At 37.9% G+C, this 9,716-nt stretch overlaps 1 long non-coding RNA gene across 2 annotated transcripts in view; it reads right to left on the reverse strand.

The window, feature by feature from the left end:
* Positions 1-6,650, reverse strand: part of LOC140916573 (uncharacterized) — a 207,791-nt gene extending 201,141 nt beyond the window's left edge. For both annotated transcript variants that reach the window (XR_012160553.1, XR_012160551.1), the window contains exon 1: positions 6,398-6,650. This is a non-coding gene — a long non-coding RNA (uncharacterized LOC140916573). The remainder of the gene's footprint in view (positions 1-6,397) is intronic.
* Between the last annotated feature and the right edge of the window lie 3,066 nt (positions 6,651-9,716).

A 9,716-nucleotide genomic window follows, 5' to 3' on the forward strand; every position in this document is an offset into this window, starting at 1 on the left:
CATGGGGGCTGGGAAGGGAGAGAGGAATGTTGGGGAGAACATATAAACTAAACAACAAAGAGTAAATCCCAAGAAAATCAATGCCAGATTGAGTCTATCAGAATCTATTAGCATAATTTCAAAAGAAATTAAAACCAAATGTGCAGAACTGTAAAATGTGTCCTATACATGCAACCAGTATCTGGGTAATGCCTTTCACTTTCCCATTATACTATCTCAATGGCATCCTCTGTGTGTATGCATGTATGTGTCTGTCTGTGTCTAGTCCCCTGCCTTACCCACAACAGGAACTAGGCACCTAACAACGACATCACAAGTTTATGATACATTTCTGATTTAGACATTTATAGTCAAATATTTAAAGATGGCCACAGATCTTGGGAGCCCAACTTGAGTGAAGTACCATGGGCCTGGTTTTCTGAGGTGATAAGCACGTGTGACTAACATTGACTTTGACTGCAGTTGTGAGTACTCAGCAGTTCTGTTAATCTGTTCTCAAAATGAGCTCCAAAATGAAAGAAGGCATCCCTGATCAGTGTCCACGTTTGTAAACTTTGGTCTTGATTCCTAAGGGCCAATTCCTTAAATGTTTTTTTAGTCAAAAAAAGTAAGGTTTGTAGGATTTGTCCCAAAGTACAAAGAATGTGTGTTTCTTACTGGTCCTATAATTGCTTGAGGCCTGCTTAGGCAATGAAACTAATGTGGCTATGCTACGCATGGCTGGGGACAAGACATTAGAAGCTTGTGCAGAGATATCAAGCCATCTGTATGCTATAGTGTAGAGAGTTTTGGGACAGGATACAGAAAGGCAGGGAAAGGCCAGAAAGATGTAGGTTAATACCTGGTTGATCTAGGACTGACACAGCCAGGCTGTGCAAACCCCTTGGAGAAGAGTGCAGAAGCTACTGAAGCCCAGTGGTTGAAAAACTGGCTGCAGAGCAGTCCTGTAGCATGAGGGAAATGAGGAATGATTCCACTCACACATCTGACATCTGTGGAACCTTCCTCACAAACAACTTGTTTCCTCAACTAGCTTTTTCAGCAGGAACCAAGAATGGGCTCTGTGAGAACAAGAAAGTTTTAATAAAAATGATCTCATCTGCTATCTTTCTTCTAGGAATGCCCTAAATCCTTTGAGGATGTTACCTTGCCTCAGAAGAAGAATACTGAGCATAAAATAATTCCAGGAACATTAGGTCTAATTCTGAAATTTTTCTTTCTTTCTCTCCTATACTTTTTATTGTAGGTCACAGTGTCACAGTTAACATTACATTGTTATTATTGACTTCACTGACTCACAGAACACAGCACAGTGCAAAGGTCAGGGAACAGAAATTGCATAGGTTAGTTAGTGGTTGTATTCCCTTTAGTAAGCATTTACTCCTTTGGTTGTAGTCCTCTTAGCTAAAGCATACAGCTTTTGAACCACAGGCTCCTGTAGAAAGGTGAGTCAAATGTCCGAGTTTTGGGTCTATTAGTTTATTTAGGGTAGTAGAGAGACAAGGGGTGAGGTAATATCTTTTATTGGACCAGCTTCTGTTGGTGAGACAGACAAGCTTACAAGACAGAGAGAGAATGAGAGCAAACTTGTCTGTCTCACCAACAAAAGTTTGTCCAATAAAAGATATTACCTCATCTACCTTGTCTGTCTAATATCCTGGAACCGGCATGCCTATAACACCACATACAATATTGAGAGTAGTGAATTTCTCCACAAACAGAACCTGAAAACTGGGTGCATTCTGGTTTTTCTATCCTCATACAGTTATATTACCCTGGCAGCAAAGAGAAGAAGTTGAAATAACAGCTGGTTACTGAAGGGTCCACTTTTGAGAATTGATTCACACCAATGCATATTTCTGAAACAATCTAAGAGATTTTTTAATGTTGCAACATTAACAGAGTGATGGAAATTAAATGGATATGTAACAAATGCAATCTTCTTGCAAAATACTTGGCAGTGTCATACAGAATTTAAATGAATTTATAATTATGTGCTAACTATACACTTGTTTAACACTCACATTTCTCAAGAATGAAAAAAATAAACTATACTTTTAAAATACAGTCTCTTAGCTGATTTAGACCTGTTTCAATCCCACTGGTGTAAATCAGTGAAGCATTTGGCTGTGTGGCTTTAGCCTCATGTACTGAGTACTGTATGCCGGGCAAATCCACAGAGTCTGATACGTTGACGAGGATCAGGGAAAGAAAAAACTGATCTAACAAAGTGGTCTCATCTGTTCTTTTTATCCCTACTCTAAAACTGTTGAATTGCTCGTCACCCATGTTCTGCATATTTCTTGCACTTGATTATGTGTTAAGGCTGTTTGATTGTTGTTTATGTGAGATATTTTGTGTCCAAAGGTCAAATGAGCATAGCTTTTGAATCAGATTCCTACTGGCTGCTTTTGTAATACTTAAACTTTGCACACTGGGAGGAAAAGAAAGTGGGAGACAGTTCAAGCTAACTCAAATAAACAGAGAGAAGTAAAGCAACAATTGCTTTTCTGTATGGACCTGCTCCCTTGCTCGATTCTTCTTTAGAGATAACACTCTTTGACAAAACGTCAGATAACCATGTTCAAAGTTTCACAGGCTAATCATTTAAAGATGCATTTCCACTCCATTTATTTTCCTTTATCTGAACCCTCTGTTGGTTCATTTCAACTGAGGACATTTTCATTTAGACTCCCCAAAACAGAGACATATAGGGAAAAAAAGGGCCCACTTTGAAACCCCTCTGGAGATTACAAAGAAAAGCATATGACATCAGAATGCTGTGTTCTGATGAGAACAGTTGTTTGCATAAAAATGTTAACTATTACTAAAACTTCAATGAAGTTTCAAGGAAAGAAAGACAGATAAAGCCTCAGGTTAATTTGAGTCATTACCAAGCACTTTACCTGCTGAAAAATTCCAAAATGCAAAGGGATGTCAATCTTGTTCTTTAGGATTTTTTTTTTTAAATGGAGAAGACCTTCAAAGTAGACAAGACAGTCAATTACAGACCTGATTCAGCTCTTAACCCCTTGACGTATAAGTAAGCTTTTTCTGCAATAGAAATCATATTCAGCATTCATTCAGATAAAAGGCCTAAATTTCCAGCATGATATTTCAGCAATGTATTCTGGAGTACAAGGCTATGACAGGTATTGCAAAATGAGAGCATGATATAATCAAATACGTAAGCTGATGAGACACACTGGGGAACACATATTCTTTTTCTGCTGCCGTAGCAAGTCACCAATGACATCTCACTACTTGATAAACTTGTAGCCACTTAGGTTTTCTTTCCTACTAACCTATATTGCTGTACATTTTCTTACATGATCTATCATATGTTCCCTTCATTGCTAAAAGACTCTCTCTCTCTATATATATATTTGTAAGGTACTAGACTTGGTTAAAGCTGAAAGCAACTTGGGCCTCAATGAACAATTAATAAGTTGAATGGAACTTATTAACCATCTCTATTATATCCTTTTAAGATGATAATTTATCTTTTTAACTATCCTCTGTAAAACCTGCAGAAAAGAGCCTGATGGGAGCAAGTACACTGCATTATATACAGCTACAAGGTTTACCACATCCTATAGATTCTCTTGCAAGGCACATTAAAGTGGAGTAAAAGGTAACTTATCTTGAAGAGTTGTTTGAGTGAGTTACCGTAGCAAGGGCAAGTTCAAAGATGATGAAGAAGAAACCATCATCAGTGGAAAACAGAAACCAGGTGTAAAGGGCCCTAATAATTTTGGTTAGAAGACTACACAGGATGAACTAACTTGAAGCTTAACATATGGGTTAGATCTTTAGAGAGTTTCCTGAAAGGTTAGCAAATAAATTCAGAGACTTATATAAAATGCAGGGCCTGATTTTCCTTTCATTTATTTCAGTGTATCAATGAATTCAACCTGTAAACCTGGTGTACCTAAGAGGAGAATCATACCAATCATTCTGAAATTACTTAGTGAAATGATGGTGATGACTCACTTAAGGAACACTTTCATACCTGTGAAACATTGGCCATTTGGTTGAAGGAAAGGAAGCCGAAAATAACTGTTTGCTACAACATTTTTTTATTCACTTAGAAAAAGCTTTTCCTCCTAAAGGTCCTTTTGCCCCCTCCTTTTCATATTTCCAGTATTGATTTATCTGATCTCATCTCATTGATTATCAAATTCCATAGGGATCTCCTTTATCTCCCAACTTTATATTGGCCAGAATTTCCATTCAAAAAGATCCCTAAGGTCTTTTCTGAAGTTCACTTTTCCTATCTAAAATTCCCCATCCCCATTTTATTTTTTTGTAATACCAAAAAATATTCTATAAATGCTCTTGCTCCTGGAGTAGGCAAGAAGAATGAATTTGCACTGGACTCTTTCCTCCATCTCTAAATCAAAAGTGCTGTGTGTGCAGCAAGCAGAATGGAGAAATTTCTCACTCTCTTTCTATCTGGAAATGATTCTAAAATTCGTAATGTGTGAAGGCATTGTTCAAAAACAGATACTGGTTCTTCCTAGGTAACTTGAATTTACTTAAAAGAACCCCCTTGCACTTAAAATAGTTAACAGCAATTCTAATTACTGGATAAGAAAGAAAGGTCAGATTTCTGTTACATCATTGTGAAAGGCTTTTATTACATGCTGCTATAAAACGTATTTCTTTGTCAGTTGCCATCCTAGCAGACTAGCCTGCATACCAATAGGAACTAAAATGCCAAGAAGCAGAAGATAGTTATCTGCTAAATTCTATGTACAGTAACCTAACAAATGCCAGAGGAAGAAAGATTGCCCTCTGCACAGTAATACTTGTGTAGATGTCTTCTTTATGCTAACAATGACAAGGCTCCTTTCGTTTGTACTGTACTCCTTTCGTTTGTACTGTACAAAAATCAGAATGCATTTTTTTCAAAAGCAGACTGTATATCAAAGAGAAAAGATAGACATTCTGGGGCACTGGGATACTTAATGTGGAGAGCAAATACATTTTCCTGAAGACTGCTAACTAAAAGATTTGAATCCATAATGTTAAAACTGAAGATTTACACCATCAGTATTATTCAAGGTACTAGGGAAGGTTTTTGATGGTTTTAAACTTTTTTCTTTCCCCTCTTTCTGTCCATTCTGCTTTACAACATTTTCCTCTTACCTCTATTCTGTTACAGACTTTTAAAATTACAGTTGTTTTTATTAACTCCTAAGTTAGTTAGATAACATTTCTATGTGAATAATATATACAAAACTAATTATTATAATTTACAAATTGCAGCTGACAAACGATGAAGTGAGCTGTAGCTCACGAAAGCTTATGCTCAAATAAATTGGTTAGTCTCTAAGGTGCCACAAGTACTCCTTTTCTTTTTGCTAAACAGGACAAATTTTATTGAAGGACAAATTTAAGGAAGAAGAATTCTAATGCTGTAATTTCTGCACTGTGCTGCTCTTCAAAACTATTATTTTATTGTATTTGAATATATCTAAAATTGTCCTGTCAAAGCAACATTTCAGATGTAACTCTAAACTCTGCCAGCAAATCCAAAGAAACGTTCATGAAGTGATGCCAGACTTACTGTCTGCCTTCATACAATCAGTGTGCTCTCAAACGTGCTAGTTTCATATTTCTTGTTATACCCACTTCAAGTCAGAACTTTACTGAGTAAACAGCGCTTGAATTGCCTCCCCACCCCGCTTTTTGCAGTCTATAGGAATTATGCCCCAAACTGGTTTTGATCCAGTTAACTTTCTTTTTTTAAAAAAACCAAGAATTTTATGTTCAACATTTCAAAAAATAGATATGAACACACTTATAACTATAATGGTTACATTTAATTACTTCTGTTACTACTGGCAATTCTATTAAAAATATGTCTATCTTGTGGTCTACATTATTTGACAGGCCCATTTGCAACAAGGCCTGCAGTTTCCTTGTATACAACAGTGCAAAGTAAAAGGTGACCTTTTTATTTATGTTTAAAACATTTCAACAGTTAGTTCTGCTCCAAAGATAACACCCTAAGAAGGTTCAAGGCCAGAAACCCCTGACAATATTGACTTTTCACTTGATGACTACTGCACTGCATTGACTTAAACAGATATTGGAAAACATTTTTTAAAAGGAAAAAGAAAAAAGCTTAATTGAAGGTTGCACTTGTAGACTAGAGAGCCTCTATGTTAAAATCTTACTTGTCATTGTAAAAAGGATAAATAGCTGGCTAAATAAATGTTAGAATAACAGTCACTTAAACAACTGCACCTATACAGATAAATAACAAAAACATCAGGCACCTGGCATTATATTAGGACCTACTGATGACAAGAACATGCATCATTATAGTGGCATCTAATAATGAGCAAACAGTGATGGTATTATGTCTTTAGAAGAATCAGGCTCCTACCTTTACAAGACAGATGGAAGGTAAGTCCCCCTTTAAAGAAAGTTGTCAGTAAAACCAGGCTGCAGTTGCAGTAAATTGAGTCCTTTCAGTCACTGTATACATGCAGCAGTTCTGCAATGAGGGGAAAAATATTATGGGAGGAGCAGCTGTGAATGAGTGACCTCCTGAAGCTGAGTTCTCTTTGTGAATCAAGCACTGGGAGCCAGTGCCTCTGATTTGCATGGATTATCTCCACTTGAACAGATACATTTAAATTTATCTGGCACAGTGGCAAAAAAATGGGAGAGAAAGTGAATGAGAGCGAGAACAAGAGAGAAGGGGAGAGACAGAGAAAAAGAAGACAAGAAATCGGGAAGCTTGGCTGGATATGCTGGTTCTGGCAGAACTGTGTCTCAGAAGAGCTACAGCTCCCTCTTCATGTCACAATTATAAGATAAGAAATGCTGTCATTAAGCACTGGTTAATAACAGAATACCTGCCCCAAACTTCTGATGTTCCATTTGATCAGATTTTTATAAACACTTAATTATTCTGTCATCATAAAGTCAGGATTTTATACTGGAAGCTTCAAGTGATTTGTAATCAGGCAGGTAAAAGAATGAGGCAGGTAAAACTCCCCACGTAATTTTAAACACAGAAACATTTCAAACTGAGTAGTTTGTACAAATTAAGACAGATTTCTACATGTGCCTTAAAAATACAGTTATTGAGTATGCAGATAACTTTAAAGGAATGGAGAGAAGACGGGATTCAAAATGTTGATATATTGTTGTCTTTGACAAAAATATCATTGCTCTGTGTGTGTAAACCAATATTTTTGAGATTACCGAAATATATCAAGACAAAGAGACCTGTGAAAACCCTCTAACAATCTGCATCCAGCCACTTCTCCCTTATTACCATGAATAACACAAGCATTACCTGTCAAATTTTCCCAATTTGATTTAAATGAAGTACTTATGCTGATTAGGGACGTGTGAGGAACCCTCTTGAGCCCTCATCAAAACTAAGATGAACCTGAACTAAACTTTTTTTCTGGTTCAAAGGCATTTAGATAATTTTTTCCCCCACTCTACAGTTTCCCAGTTTAAAGATTTTTGAACCTCTAACTATAGTTGTTGGGTACCAGTTGGACCAAAAGTCATTAAATGCAGAGATAATAGCTATTCGGAAATGGAAGGTAACAGAAAGCTCTGACAGAGTTTATTTTTATGAGATTTCAAGCCCAAAGCTGCAATCTCAGGAGATTCAGATAATTCAAATGAACTTCAAATAAAAATCTGAACTTTTGGTGCTTGTACAAACCAAAGTCAAATTGCAAAACAGTTGAGGGTCACACATCAGTTACATGAAACTTTAAATCCCTCTGTCCCAGGTCTCCCCTTTTTAGTCCTGATTCTGCAAAGAGACGCAAGTTAAACAGATCCTGTTCCCATGTACAGTCTCAGTGAAGTCAACCAGAGTCCATGCCGACTCAGGAGTCTACCCCCTGCTTGGAGCCTGGTTGATATCAGTGGGGACCTGCCTGTGGGGTTCACTTTGCAGGATTGAGATATTTGCTTGAAACCTGGATGCTTAGATGATGCATCTAGCTAAACAATAAATATTGTAAGTACTAAGCTTACCCCTGCCATGAAAAATTGCTTCTTGGAAGTAATCACATTTACAGTAAAACTCACTGCAGATAAATGATTACACAGATGCTGGACAAAGTAGTGGGGAATATATCTAGATTCTCTAATAAAAGCTATGTGACACAGTTATTAGTAACTGCCTATGCCCCATACGCAACCGCTAGCTCTTAAAAATGCACTTGGCTCTCTCCAAAAAACGTCGAGATTCAGATTATTTTGTTTTGGGGGCTAGATCCTTGAGCTGTGCCTGTTTACACCAGCTGAGGATTTAGCTCTGAATGTTTATTAGAAATGTATCAAAACTGCCTGAGGTTTCATACATCCTTCCCATTTTTCTCTCCCATCTTTCCTTCCATGTTTCTCTCAAGCCCATAATGGGTTGCCAGGTGTCCAGTTTTCAACTGAACACCTGGTCGAAACGGGACCCAGCCTGCTGAAAATGAGCAAGTGAGTGAGGGTGGGGGAGAGTGAGCGATGGAGGGAGCGGATGGAGTGAGTGGGGTTGGCCGTATCTCACCTGCTCCTTTGCCTCCAGAATTCACTTGCTCCTTCCACTTACCCTTTCTCTGACCTCCCAGTAAGTGAATGAGTACCCTTCTCTCTTCACAACCTTCCATGATAAATCCATATTTTACACACCATTCCCTGTGAAGGGTTATGAGTAGTGTGTTTCCAACTGCTAGAGGGCCTGGAAAAGCACCATGAGCCGAAATCTGCTCCCAGAAGTGGGGTAAATTCTGTGTAACTCCACTTTACACCTGTATCATGAAGAGATTAATTTGGCCTAAGCTACTCATATTAATCTCCTTTAACCACAGTGACCACTTCTTAAATCTCCTTTGCCATCTTTTACTTTCCATGGTCCCCAATCAATCCTTCTCAATCTTTGAAGAATGTCGTCAGATTCAATAGGTCTTACAGTGCCTTAGACTGTCCTATGTGTTATGCCTCAGACTGTGCTGCTTTCAGATATACTTTGCATTCTCCCTGGTCCTAGCTTGCAATGCATTCTGGACTAGGAAATCCTACAGCGTGACAGATATGGATGTAACAGCAGCTTCGTCACCCTACACATGGACCCTCTGAAGACCATCAATGATAAGGGGACTTCAGAAAGGAGCCTGGGAGGAATCAGAGCACAGGAAGTATCCGGGGTAGCCGTGTTAGTCTGTATCTACAAGAACAACAAGGAGTCCAGTGGCACCTTAAAGACTAACAGATTTATTTGGACATAAGCTTTCGTGGGTAAAAAACGCACTTCTTCAGATGCATGGAGTGAAAATTACAGATGCAGGCATTATTATACTGACACGTGAAGAGAAGGGCGTTACATCACAAATGGAGAACGCAGGGCCAATTCGATCAGGGTGGATGTAGTGCACTCCCAATAATTGATGAGAAGGTGTTAATTCTAGGAGAGGCAAAGCTGCTTTTGTAATGAGCCAGCCACTACCAATCCCTATATAAGCCGAAATTAATGATGTTAAATTTGCAAATGAATTTTAGTTCTGCAGTTTCTCTTTGAAGTCTGTTTCTGAAGTTTTTTTGTTCACGTATGGCTACTTTTAAATCTGTTATAAAATGACCAGGAAGATTGGAGTGTTCTTCTACTGGCTTTTGTGTGTTACCATTCCTGATGTCCGATTTGTGTCAATTTATTCTTTTACGTAGACACTGTTTGGTTT

Source organism: Lepidochelys kempii, chromosome 8 (assembly GCF_965140285.1).
Source record: "Lepidochelys kempii isolate rLepKem1 chromosome 8, rLepKem1.hap1, whole genome shotgun sequence".
Taxonomy (NCBI): Eukaryota; Metazoa; Chordata; order Testudines; family Cheloniidae; genus Lepidochelys; species Lepidochelys kempii.